This window comes from Photinus pyralis, unplaced genomic scaffold, assembly GCF_008802855.1.
Source record: "Photinus pyralis isolate 1611_PpyrPB1 unplaced genomic scaffold, Ppyr1.3 Ppyr1.4_LG3a, whole genome shotgun sequence".
Lineage (NCBI taxonomy): Eukaryota > Metazoa > Arthropoda > Insecta > Coleoptera > Lampyridae > Photinus > Photinus pyralis.
In genome coordinates, this window is record NW_022170509.1 from 20259044 (window position 1) to 20272831 (window position 13788).

The window sequence follows — 13788 nt, forward strand, 5'->3', positions numbered from 1 at the left end:
CGAGGCTCAGTATTTGGTTTTATTTGAATCAGAAAATGTTTCTGAAAAAAAACTTCATTCCTGAAGAAATTACATTTAGTACTCCAACTACTTTTTACATATATATTTTGTCAAACAATAAAATCGAATGGTAGGGAATCGATTGTATCGGTTTTTAGCAACGTTTTACAGTCCGATTACGAAAGGGATCGCAAAAATTGTTCTTCGGCCCATCGACTGCAGCAATTTACGAGTTCACATACCTTACTAAAAATCGATACAACGACGTCGAATAAGTATAAAAACACATCAGCCTCTCATAAAAACTAATGAAATGTACCTATGTATTGCTTGATTAATATTATGCATTACAAATGTCAAGAGTACTGACTAACACACTAAATAGAGCATAAATATTTATTTTTGACGAGACGATTATACATTTTGACTACTAAGACTATCTATTTTTCAATGGTGCTTACTGGCTAGTTTTCAATTTGAAAAAAACCATGGGAGCGATGCCCTCAATCTTTTTTCTATTGGTACACTCACAGAGCATGGATTTTTAACTCTTGGCCATTGCAATCGATCGTTTTACAAAAAAAATTGTTGATAAATAAAAAGTGTTGATTATTTCGGTCGCTTTTTAAAGAATTTGTGGAACACGCTTGTTTATCTATAATGGCGCTAGTTGAATTCAAAGTGGCGCTATCTATAGAGATTCTAGCGCAATCTTTCTTCAAACGGAAAGGTGGTGCTAAATCAACGAAGCCAATGCAACCTCCCCTTTGAATAAGGACATTAACAACCTTGTAGTTATTGAAAGAAAAGTACAATTTGTGCATATAATGAGTTTGTTAACAGGGATTTTAGATGCATTTAAAATCGCCCTTGTTTTCTATTTAATCGTGAATCAATATGGACGCGAATTTTCACCCTATCATCAATTGACTATCGGCCATCTTCTATGTCTGAAAAATTTGCAAACCGACTTTTCTACAACCGTGGTGTCGAAATAATTAAGAAGTTGTTTGTGTAAAAATAGGATCCTTAAGACATACTATGAGAAGGATCCTTCATTTAGTTTTGTATGGTCAATTCCTTCTCAGTAAATATTTAAATCATATCGATTCGAGAAGTTTTTAGGGGAAGTTTTCGAGTGTTTTATCTCAAAATGTTGAAAATAATAATTAATAACATTCCAAATGAACTTTTGGATATAATTACCAAGAAAGGGAGAGACGAGATTCTGAAAGATTCATATTCTTCAATTACATTTGGCGACCTGGGCCAGGCCGAATGAGTTTTATATACCTTTTTTATTGTCCGTGGCAAAACAGGGCATGGAAAATCAGAATCAGTTTTTTTTAAGGAAAATAGAACGTGACAATAGAGCTAGCATGGCTGGCATCTACAAACGGCCTTTAGTATGCACCAGGGGATGCAACTTTGGAACCCTAAAAGAATTCCACGACCCTACTAGTAGTAGTAAAAAAACCGATTTCTCTCAAAAACCATCCTCGTATTTTTAATCAAGGGGGTAAACCACTCTATACCAGTTGGATTTGGTTATAGCGTTTCTCTAGTTTGTCGGGTAGGTATATGTAAAAGTAAAAATGAATTTCGAGTTACGCAAAATGTGGCCTGATTCTGATACGAAACGTGCGTCATTGGTTTTAACGGCCAAACACGTCGTTGAAACGTACTTTTATGCAAGTTCAAGTAAAAGAAACCTGTTAGTTTTAACTGATAAGGCATTACTTATAATAATCGAATTTAGTTGCTTCGTGACCGTGTGATCTGTATATCGTGATTGTGGTGTTTAAACTCTCTTTAAATGTAGGGGGTTGGTGGTGTGATTGGCGATAGTATCAATGAATGCGATGTGAAAACAGAATAGGAAGGTATGGAAGTTTTTGTTTTTAGTTAATTTATAAAAATACGGGTTTACCCGTGTAGTTGGCAGCCAACGCCCGCAATGTCGCTTTATATATTCAAAAATGCTTGTGCATTAAAGTTGTGCCCTTTTTGAGATTCGAACTCATTCTTTTTTTAATGTATTAGAATTGTAACCATTTGATTAGTGAACTAGGGTGTTCAAAAGTCTAATGCAAAAGTTAAATATTCATTTATTACACCACATTGGCAGGGTGAATTTTGGGATGGGAAAATTGAGACCGTACGCACATACAATATATGCCTAGCTTATAATATTTCCAAATCGCAGATCTTAACCAAACCATATTGTTTCAGTATGACCAATTTCAATTTGCTTCGACTGGAGAAAAATGATTCGCCTTACCCGTTTATCATTTTTGATGGGAGTACTATTGGTAAGAAAACTTTTATTCATTTGTTGTTTGTATGTATGTGTATAAACGTTGAGTGAAGGATCTTCACTAAGCGTTAACTAAAAAAATTCTACAGTCCGTCGATTTGCAAGAATCATCGGGACAATTTTTGGAAATGGTGACCTTAGGATTCCACCATTTGTAAAAAAAATTCAGAACGCTCTAGAAGTCACTCAGTTTGAAAGACCAAGCATCGTTTTGTAAATTTGTTGATTTAATTATTGCCACCTGACCTGTAGATCATAATGGCCCGTTGGAAATTTATAAGTATGTGCTGTATTTAGTTTCTTGCACTATTAATAAATTATTAACACGTTTCTCTAATTGGGGTTGATATAAGGTTGTTAAAAAATTCTGTTTTAATTGAAGTGTTTTACAATGAATTTATCATTTTTTGTCGTAGCATGAAAGTGCTGAAATACAATGATAGGCGACGCACCTCGTGTGAATTGTATATTTTGTTACTTTTAATTATCAGCTGCAATTTAAAAAAAAACTGTATGGTAATTGATTTTCGAGAAAGGAGTACTTTAAAATGTTTTTGTGGTGCACCTCAGAGCTACCCCCCCGGCACCTTCATTACTACACTAATACTTTAATGGCTTAATGGCCCTTAAGTACCCAGTCCGCCCCTGTGTATAACCTTCCTTTTTTACCAAAATTCGACTACACCAAAATTTCTCGGGAAAACACTTTTTCTTATTAATTTTGGTGCGTAGAATCCAAAACAATTCGTACTTTTTCGATTAGACTTCTCAAACAAAAGTTATAGACTAGAAACCAATTTCGAAAGAAAATTCAAAGGGCTGTAACTTTTGAACTAGTAGCCCACTCTTGGAACTGTTTGAAATTATGGATTCTACAGGCCACATTCTATAAGAAAATTTTTTTTCCGGGTCGATCTGAGACAATTTTTTTTTGGGGCTCAAAAAAAGGCAGTGTATAACCTTCCTTTTTTACCAAAAATCGACTACACCAAAATTTCTCGGGAAAACACTTTTTCTAATTAATTTTGGTGCGTAGAATCCAAAACAATTCGTACTTTTTCGATTAGACTTCTCAATCAAAAGTTATAGACTAGAAACCAATTTCGAAAAAAAAATTCAAAGGGCTGTAACTTTTGAACTAGTAGCCCAATCTTGGAACTGTTTGAAATTATGGATTCTACAGGCCACATTCTATAAGAAAAATGTTTTTTCCGGGTCGATCTGAGACAATTTTTTTTCGGGGCTCAAAAAAAGGCAGTTATACACTGCACCTCAGAGCTAACCATTTGATTAGTGAACTAGGGTGTTCAAAAGTCTAATGCAAAAGCTAATTATTAGTCTATTACATCACATTAGCAGGGTGAATTTTGGGATGGAAAAATTTAAACCATACGCACATACAATATATACCTAGCTTATAATATTCTTTAATTTTCCAAATGGCAGATTCTTAACCAAACCATATTGTTTCAGTATGACCCATTTCAATTTGCTTCGACTGCAGAAAAATGATTCGCCTTTACCTGTTTATCTTTTTTGATGGGAGTACTATTGGTAAGAAAACTGTTATTCATTTGTTGTTTGTATGTATGTGTATAAACGTTGAGTGAAGGGTCTTCACTAAGCGTTAACTAAAAAAATCCGTCGATTTGCAAGAATCATCGGGACAATTTTTGGAAATGGTGACCTTAGGGTTCCACCATTTGTAAAAAAAATGAGAACGCTCTAGGAGTTACTCGTTTTGTAAATTTGTTGATTTAATTATGCAATATCTATAAAACGTACCTAGTCAAAAGTGAAAGAAACAACATTTTGCCATTTTTTCTTCGTTTTTTTATTTATAATAATAATAATAATAATATATATTCAGGCTAACATACATGGAGTACTTACACATCGTCAAAAATATCACAGTCACTTATCTAAACAAATGTTTAGAAGTATCACAGGTAAAATCAAAAGTTAAAAATTCTTGATAGCTATAGAAGCATTGGTTACTTAAAAATGTTTTTATTTTATTCTTAAATTCTATTATGTCTATGTGTCTTAGGTGCGCAGGGATGCAGTTAAAAAATATTTGAGATTGTATTCTAGGACCTTTTTGAGTTTTGCAGAGTCGACCGAAGTTTACTCGTACGTCATCTTTGTGCCTCGTGTTGTGGTGATGTATTTGAAAGTTTGTTGTTTATAACAATATGTTCCGGGAGTAAAGCGACTCGTTTTGGTCAACGGTCATCCTCTGGCTATAATATCAATTACAAATTGTTAAACTTAAAGTATACATTATGGAGATTAGATATTAAAACGAAACATTCTAGAAGTTAAGTTACACATACAACCTATTTTAAAACAGGCATGCTGAAAAACTTCTAGGTTAAGTTATAAGATCTAAGTTAGTTTCTACTTACGGGAAAAGAATTAATGCTGACAAATTTAACTATAACATTATAGAAAATATTTCATTAACTAGTCTTGAGTCACATTTTATAAAAATTAAATCTTAAGTAAAGCTACGGCGTGGGTGGATGACGACGCCGCCGTCGAAAATTCATAAAATAGACAACGAGGTCCATCAACAACACCTGAGAGCCTTGTGACAAAATAAACTTAAGAAGTTTAGCAATTTCAAAGGCAAATTTAATCATAAAACTCTTAACACAAAAAATTAAGAACGAAAACTTGATAGTGCGACTAAAGCCGGCAAAGGGAACGCCCTAGTAATCGTGAATAAAAAAGACTACATATCAGGGATTGAGACTTTTCTTGCATCAGATGGTTTTAAACAATCAAAAGTCAACAACGAAACATTTCACAAAAAGGTCTTGTTTAATCGCAAAACTGTCGTATTTGCCCATTTTAAGATTACTTCCCAAAGTTTAACCAATATGAATCCTTTTGTTCCTAGACTATACGCACTTCCAAAAATTCACAAATCCGGCTACCCTATGCTTAACTCTGTACTATTTAAATTTTAAATTTTCAAACACTACAAAAAATTCTCATTTGTTTGCTAAAGAATTAATAAATTTCCCGCATCACGACTCATATCCTTTGATACTGTCAACCTATTCCTTTTTCAGACTGTTTATAAATTATAGACGAAAACCTTACCAATTCCTCTCTTACATCTGCTCCTTCATCTCTGCATCTCTCAACTTGGCTCAGAACAAAACCACTTCTTGTTTAACAATAACCATTATATCCAAACCACCCCTTTACTATAGCTGAAGTTTTTTTTGAATAACCTAGAATCCAAACTTAACCCCATAAACCCATTTCTTTTTCTATAAGAGATATGTCGGTGACATGCTTGTGATCTTCAGAGGAACAGGTGAGATTTAGATGCTTGTTTTCAGATTTTTAATTATCTCCACCATAATTTAAAATTTACCTTAGAGATTGGGACAAACAAATCCCTGAATTTTCTAGACGTGTCATGAGGAGAGGTAGTTCAAATATTGAAATCGGCATTTATAGAAAACCTACCACCACCAACTAAGTAATGCCCTTCGATTATTATCACCCCCTATCCCATAAACTAACTGCCTTTCGTTTTTCTTCCGCAGGCTCCTAAGCCTAGACCTCACTGAACCCTATCACTCAAGAGAGCGTAACGTCATTTTCCAAATTGCGATTGTCATTGGTTCAACGAAAAGTAAAGAGTGGTACCTACCTACATTAAAGTGCATTGAAAAACCAAAGGTGAGTGTCTCACGCGCATACTTGTAAAATTGAAAATCTCTTCTTTTTGTGTTACTTTTGCCTTTTTCTAATGTAACTCCAATCTCGCGCAGGAAAGTATCAAAAATTTTAATCTACAGGGTGTAGCATCTAAGGTACCTCCGATCTAAGATAACTCTGAACATACCTAATTCCTTTACCATAAAAGATACCGAAAAAAGTTTTAGAAAAATTTTACAAAATTATCTTCGCCATGTTTCTAAAAGATTTTTAATCACTAGGGGCGTGTACTTATTTTTTTAAGTAACATGTTATACGTACCTTTAACTTTAACGATTTCGCTGTTAGAACCTTTGTCTCTCAAAATTTGATAGTTATTATAATTTTTTTTTAGAAAAACCAAATCGCGCAGGCGGCTGTTTTGAATTGAAGCACAGACTCTTCTCATGTGCCATAATATGTAGGGGGTTTATCAAAAAATAAAATGTTTGATTGATCTTGGCCAAATGTAATATTTTTTTAAGTTTATAAGAGCGAAATCGTTTTAGTTAAGGGTATAACATGTTATATAAATTAGTAAGTCCTTTTCGGGTACTTTCCAAATCTGCAATAAAATATGAGGTGTTCCATTAAAAAAAATGCAAGTTTGATACGCGACTGGAATACAGCACGCCCTTGGTGATCAAAAATATTTTGCAAACATGGCGCCGGTAATTGTGTACAATTTTGCTCTAAGTATATCTTTTATGGTAAAGAAATTATGATTCGAGGAGTCTTAGATGCTACACTCTGCATATCGCGTATTTCTTGATTACTATTCACGTATTCACGGTAATTCACGTGTTAACAAAAGATAGGCGCCGAAATATTTAAGAGAACAACGTAAAAACATAAAAATAACAACGAGGCTCGTTCACTAGAGAAAGGGGAAATCAGAAAACGGAAGGTAACAGCGGTTATTTTCTAAGCCATTTTTCCTGCAACCAATTACTAATAGGGTGTGTAAGGAGTTTGATCTTATCATACTTTTCTTTAATGCCGATTATGCGCCATAGTTCTCTGTAAATTTTTTGGCTTTACGAAATCTTTGCGCCTTTCTCAAAATCTGGCAACATTTCTTTAAACCTTTCTTCTTCTGAAATTGTTCAATGTATTTCGCCAAAATCATCCGAAACCCTTGTAACTTCCGAAATGTACGTAATTAAAAATATTACCGTCTTATCTACAAGAGGATTTCGCATTCTTTGGACCGCTTTCAATCAGCAGAAGGCGAGGAGAAGCTAAAATGTTATCTATACAGAAAAATTTTAATTTAACGTAATTCGTGATAGGAATGGCCACAATAGCTGCTTTTCCCCTTTGCAAAAATGCGTCAAAAGTAAAATTCCCAATGACTTTTTAATGGTTTTATAATATTTCCTATAAGAACTTTTTAAAGATATTTTTCAGAAATTCAATTCAAATGTGTTGTTTGTATTGTTGAGGAGACCATTGAAAGATAATAGTTTTCTCATATGATTTTTCAGAGATTCATATCGACTTTATTCAAATTGAGGCCTCTCGAGCAATCTTCACCCACTTTGCAAAATTTCTGTAAAATTATGCTTTATAAAAAGCTTACCCAGTTTTTTAGCATATTCATATAAGAATCACTCAAGGTTTTCTTAAAAACCATTAAAAATCTCTAAAACGCTTCTGAAGCAGTACCCAAGTACAGTATTGGCACAGGCAACTAGTATATGTTGTCTGTGGTATTGGTAAGCAATTTCTCCTAAACTCTCAAGAAGTAATAACCGTTTTATAAAATATCGCTCGATCTTTTATCGAAGAGTCACAAATAGTCTATGAACAACATAAAACACGTTCTTTGCTCAAATTCGCTTCCTTCGGCGTTCCGTACTCCCCCGACAGTTGCAAGCAATCACAAAATACGGAGTCGAATACAAAATTGAATGACTAATTTGAATAGCGAAGCTGCAGATGACTAAATTGTTCCATAATAAACTTGGTACTTTGAAAATAAGGCCTTTGAACCGCGTAATAATAAATAATCATAATAAATTGAGTGTTCTACCCGTATACCTACAGCTGAAACTGGTAGTTTGTATCTTTATGGTTGCCCAGTACTTTTTGTACGTAAACATTCGGTCTTTATGGCACTTCGCAAACAAATCTATAAACAGTTAATGCACTATGACTGGATATTTTCCGCAATCCTCTGCTAACGAAAAGGAAGAGCCGGCAAACAGGGGCAATATTGTGTAAATCTTAAGGACACAATAAGTTGTAATAATGTGGAAGCTTATTGTCTTAATGTCCACGACAGATTGAACACGACCACAATATAAATTGGCGTGCCGTTCGCTAATAACTATTTCAATATGATTACTGGGCGATTCACACGTCCCTTTAGGCCATAAAAGTGTCAAACCTCGTTAGCGCAAGGTGCATACCGACTGTACTCCCTTTGCGCTAAAATAACAACGTTTTGTGGTAGCGACCCTAATAAAGTGGGCAAAACATCTTACCTATGTAAATTTTTCAGGATTCATTAGAAAGGTAACGTCACTATCAGTCTATCTCCTTTATTTTCCCACGCCGAGATTGCGTCAGATGGGTCATCATCATGACCTCGTTGAGTGCGACATACACCGCCACGAGCCGCCGTTGTCGATGTATAACTTTAACGAGCCTCTTCCTTATTACAACAATCTTAATACAGCACATATAGGTTCTACTAATCGTGCTGTACGGGGTTATCTGTACACATCTTTGCTGAAAATCTGCGGTAACTGTAAATGTTCATGACGAACACCACACTCACATCTCACCATCCACGCGGAGTTGATTCCTATTTTTGAACTTGATTACCACGAGGAAGATTCGATCCGATGAATGCTAATCCCCAATAAACTACGATATAAATCGAGGAAACGCAATATTCACAACCATAAAATGTGGATTGTAGTAATCACATCATTCATAAGCTCGTTGCCGTTGTATACGTTACGCCTACGCGTTGGGGCGGATAATCCGTGGACATTCTAATAACTAATAAGCTTCATGATCATTTTCTTTTACTTTATTCGTGTATCGCTTAATTATACTGTGCGCAACTTTGACCATTAATTACATCGTATGCAATGTGATAGTAATTGAATTACTGTGGTTGGTTACACTGGGCATTTCAGAAGCTTCAGATTAAGAGAATGTTCCTGTTTTCGATTGTGTCTCTATCGAATCACATCGTTTATAATAACTAAATTACCCTTTTTGTGTGATAGTCCATGTCACTGCGAATTGCAACAATTACGTGCAATCTTTTGGAAGGATGCAGACATGCAGTCGTAAGATTATTTATGGTGGGTTGCGGAAGAAAGATTTTGATATACGATAATCATTTGTGTACTTTATAAATCAAATAATCAAATAAAAAGGTGGAACCGTAGTCAATCAAGAGGCATATTCTGAACTTCCACATTACTCCTTAATTGTTTAGGGAATATTGGAATAGTAGGTACACTTGCTTGTGTATATTTATATACCGCTCTTGAGTATAGGCAAAATGATAATGCACACTATAATGATTGGAGTCAGTTATTACAAACTTATATTCTGTGAATCCTATAATCGCTAACACACCGTATTTCTTCCATGACTTTTTATTTTAAATTTTCACATTTTCATGCACCCCCTTTCCCCCCCACATACCAACAGATAAATTAGTTGTGTATTTGTATGAGAATCCCTCATTTGTGAATCTTATAATCACTCACCCCCGTAAGCCTTCGTTGATTTTTTATTTCACATTTCCATGAGTCCATCCCAGCAGATAACATTTTGTGATAATGGGCCCTGTATTTGACTCCAATTTTTAGTAATGATGAAAAATTCGTTCTTATAGTTAAGTTTGTATAAGAACCATTCATCAAAATTTTGAGTATCCTATAACCATTCACCCCCTTGTTGCCTTCATTTTTTATTTTATATTTTCAGGCGTCTACCTCTTACACTGTGTAAACATTTTGTGATAGTCTACTCTGTATTTGAGCTCCAATTTTTATGTAAAAAAATAAATAAATCCTTAAAATATGCATAATGGAAGAAATTATGTTTCGTGATTAGCAGATATACAGGGTGTAGAAACTATTTACGCACCATAGGGATTTCAATGCTTATTTCTTTATATGGAAATATTTTCTTCCCTAATTAAATTAGAGCAAAGTTAGATTTCTTGTAGCTTAAAACATTCTGCGTCTGCTCCTGTAGTTCTCAGTTCAGGGAAAAATTAAATAAATGTAAATTTCTAGTACGCTGCATGGAATAATTTTTGGTTCAATAATTTCACGCAAAATTACACATGTCAACAAAAAAATATTTTTTTCTGCGTATGGGATTTCCATAATATATTCTGACTATAATAAGCAAAAATAAATAAAAAGTGCAATTAGACATCGAAAATATTTGCTTTCACAAAAGTTATAGCGATTTGATTGAAAGCTTTCAGCGGCGAAAATTAAAACTGGAATCTTTGTTTTACTTCAAATAAAAAGAAAAATGGAGGGTGATATTTTCCCGCGGTTACTTAGCAAAGAGGAAAAAAAATCCTGGAACAGTTTTAAGGCAATAGTCCATGGTTTCCCGTTCAGTGTTTCCTGGGAAACCATAGAGCTAAAAATTATGACGAGCTGATGGGTTTTGGTTTTGTATCAGCGGGTATAAAATGTCTCTAAAGATGCACAGGTTACATTGTCATTTAGATTAATTTAAGGATAATATGGGAGCTTATTCGGAATAACAAGGACAACCCTTTCATTAAGACATAATGGAATTTAGGCACGTTACCAAGGCCAGTAAGCTGGAAGCATGATGGAAGATCATATTTGGGGGGTTGATGAGAAAAACTTCAGTTGAACATGTCAAAAACAGCAAAACTGTTCCATTTTTAAACATTTAGACTCTAAGACAAACAGATTATAAATGTAGGAACGTTACCTTATAATAAATCATGTCTATGTAAGTAAGATTTTATAGGTATTTTTATTTTTTGGTTTTTTGCATTTTTTTCGCACAAAAACAAATACATAACCTTTTTTTGTTCTAATTCTTATTTGTGGCTATACAAGCAATACAAATAAGGTATATATGTCCCATGCGCAAAAATGCTGTAGACCGGTGTTATTGATTGAACTTTCCAAATATGTTTAAAGATCAAGTACGTATTTTTAAAAACGTTAATTGAACGGCCCCTAAAATATGGTATCTCTTGAACACTATCTCGTATAAAATTGACCCGTTTTTGTATGATTTTATATTTTTTACAGGACATTTTGGGCGGCTACATTTCCAAAGAGGCACATGAGAATAGAAACTCTAATCGACCGTGACTTGGACGACTGGACGTGGAAAAATGTAAGTTTACTTAACTATTAATTACAAAGTTTACGGTTTCTGAACACCCAACAACAATCGATGTCGATCTTCTTCAAAGTGTAGTTCAGAAAGTGCAAGTACAAACAATAAACTGAAAATCCGGTCCCGCGAAATATTAAATCCGCAAATTAAAAAACACAAAAACGATTACTTATTCAGATCTCAGGTAGAGTTTAACAGGTATTGTTACAAAATCCATTTTAGCAGTTGCGTGTTAAATTACAAGATATCGTTGGAAGTCTTGGAAGGATCCGAAAGGTAGTGTTGGGGCAAATATTTCGAGAGCGAATATTCTGAGGGTGGATTTTGCGCGCGATTAATGCACCTGGGGACCATTGTTCCGGGAGTCCATTTATCACACACGAGCTCCAAATCTTATCGGGTGTCCAACGACGAACAGAGTTGCTCATAAGAAATTAACTTCACAAACCTTGGAGTTAGGCATTAGCCCCATCGCAAATATACTGCATTTATAGATTTCGATTATTTATTATTTAGATATTTAGATTCTTTCGGAATGGGTGCTCATATGTGGATGTTGACAACACTTTCTTAAAATCTTTTATATCTTACGACTAGAGTTCGGATGATAGTCAAATTGGTTAGTTATACAAATTTTAATTTCTCCTTCCTAATATATGGAGATGGAAAAATAGAACCTGAATCTCAAAAAAAGTTGGGTACGAGGTTTTCTTCTCCTTGATAATACAATTTCATTATCCTCCGCAAGGTGCGATCTCCTTTGCAGGTCTTCATAAAGTTCAGGATGTATTATATACCTACTTGAGTGGGGAGGCAATAACTAGGTGGGTGTAGCTAGAAAACTGCTACATCTTTCGCGCATATTCTAACCGTTTGCGTCTATTACACTTTCTTTCATAAAAGGAAAGCTATTTAGTACTATGATAGAGTTTTCCTTATCAGAGAGCACTGTCGATTTGGTATAGTAATAACTTAACAATGGTCAACTCTCATAATTTGTGATTTAAAATCCCAAAATCACAATTCCAGTCACCATTTCCTCATTTCTTTTACAGGTTTGAAGTATTCATTTTATAGATCCCTATTGGACGAGGAAATTTAATTACAGTTATTCTACTTCAGTTCTTGTTCGCCATAAACGTCGATATCCAAAAGTACATCTTTTATACTCAATTCGATATGAGCTGTAACTGATTATTCCCATAGCATTATGAAGCTCGATACCGCCCTTATCTAATAAACCCTACAAAAAGAAAGTAATATTTTTATTTACACATTTTTTAAAGATATATATGGCAATATATATAAGAAGCTTTCGATCAAAAATACAATTCGAAAGTAAATGTATTATGTAAGTTAGATCTTATGGTCACGCTAGAAAGCGCATTTAGACGTTGATAGCTCTGGGAAACTACCCTAATTCAGTCAGCGAAATGGGAGCTACGGAATACTAGCACCCAATGACCACAAGGGCGCGAGCTTCGCGAACTGAGGTAATAGCTGATAAATGATTCAGCACCGGCCCGAGCTAGGACTTTTACGACTCATGCCAATGTTACTATTACCGCTCGATAACGTCGTTACTGGACCTTTCCCTAAATCCATCTTAATATCATGAATTGGAATTTCGCTTTTATAAAAGAAATATTTCCGGGTGCATTTGAAATTCTCCTTTATTTCTTTCGAGAAACAATGAGATTCGTTCGTAAGAAAAAACAATTTGTACGGAGTAAGTGTTACAGATATTATCAATCTTAGCATTGCTTTATTGGAAACAGAATGGTGTTTGGACAAATGTCCTGTCAACAGCATCCCTTATTGGTAACGTTATACGCGCGGTAGTAGGATTAGGTGAGGTTTGATGAGATGCAGAGTTGCTTGCCCTTGCCCGCGGGGACTTACTTTAATGACTAGCTTGTCGCGCACTCCGCCAATAATTAAGACAAACACTCTTGGGAGTCGACTTCTTCACGCCGACCAATTTCTGCAATCGACTGAGTAAGAACTCATCAAATATTAGGTATCACGGGGAATAAATTTACATCTTTGTTCTACCCTTATTTTCTTAAATGTATTCGATTATGATAACAAGCAGATTTTGTATAATGCCGGATTAAAATTTAAATGCGATACGATCTCAACCAAACTAAAGAAGCTTATAAAAATATACGTTGAATATACTGTATAACGGAATTTTATACGTATTTAGATGAGTCCCTTTAAAAATCGGTTAGGGATCTACAGTTCCAAATTAGATTCTTAACAGATACAGAAAAACACGTCGACATTAATAATAATTATTACTTTACCCTACTCATACTGTGAACCCATATTTCGATGCTCACCATTGATATCCCCAGTTATTAGAATAAGGT

General features: G+C 34.6%; 1 long non-coding RNA gene across 1 annotated transcript; it reads left to right on the forward strand.

Annotated features, from left to right (window-relative positions):
* The first annotated feature begins 1768 nt into the window (after positions 1-1768).
* Positions 1769-3872, forward strand: LOC116165308. The gene is made up of 3 exons (XR_004144127.1): positions 1769-1883; positions 2233-2312; positions 3791-3872. It is a non-coding gene; the product is annotated as an uncharacterized LOC116165308 (long non-coding RNA).
* Positions 3873-13788: the final 9916 nt, after the last annotated feature.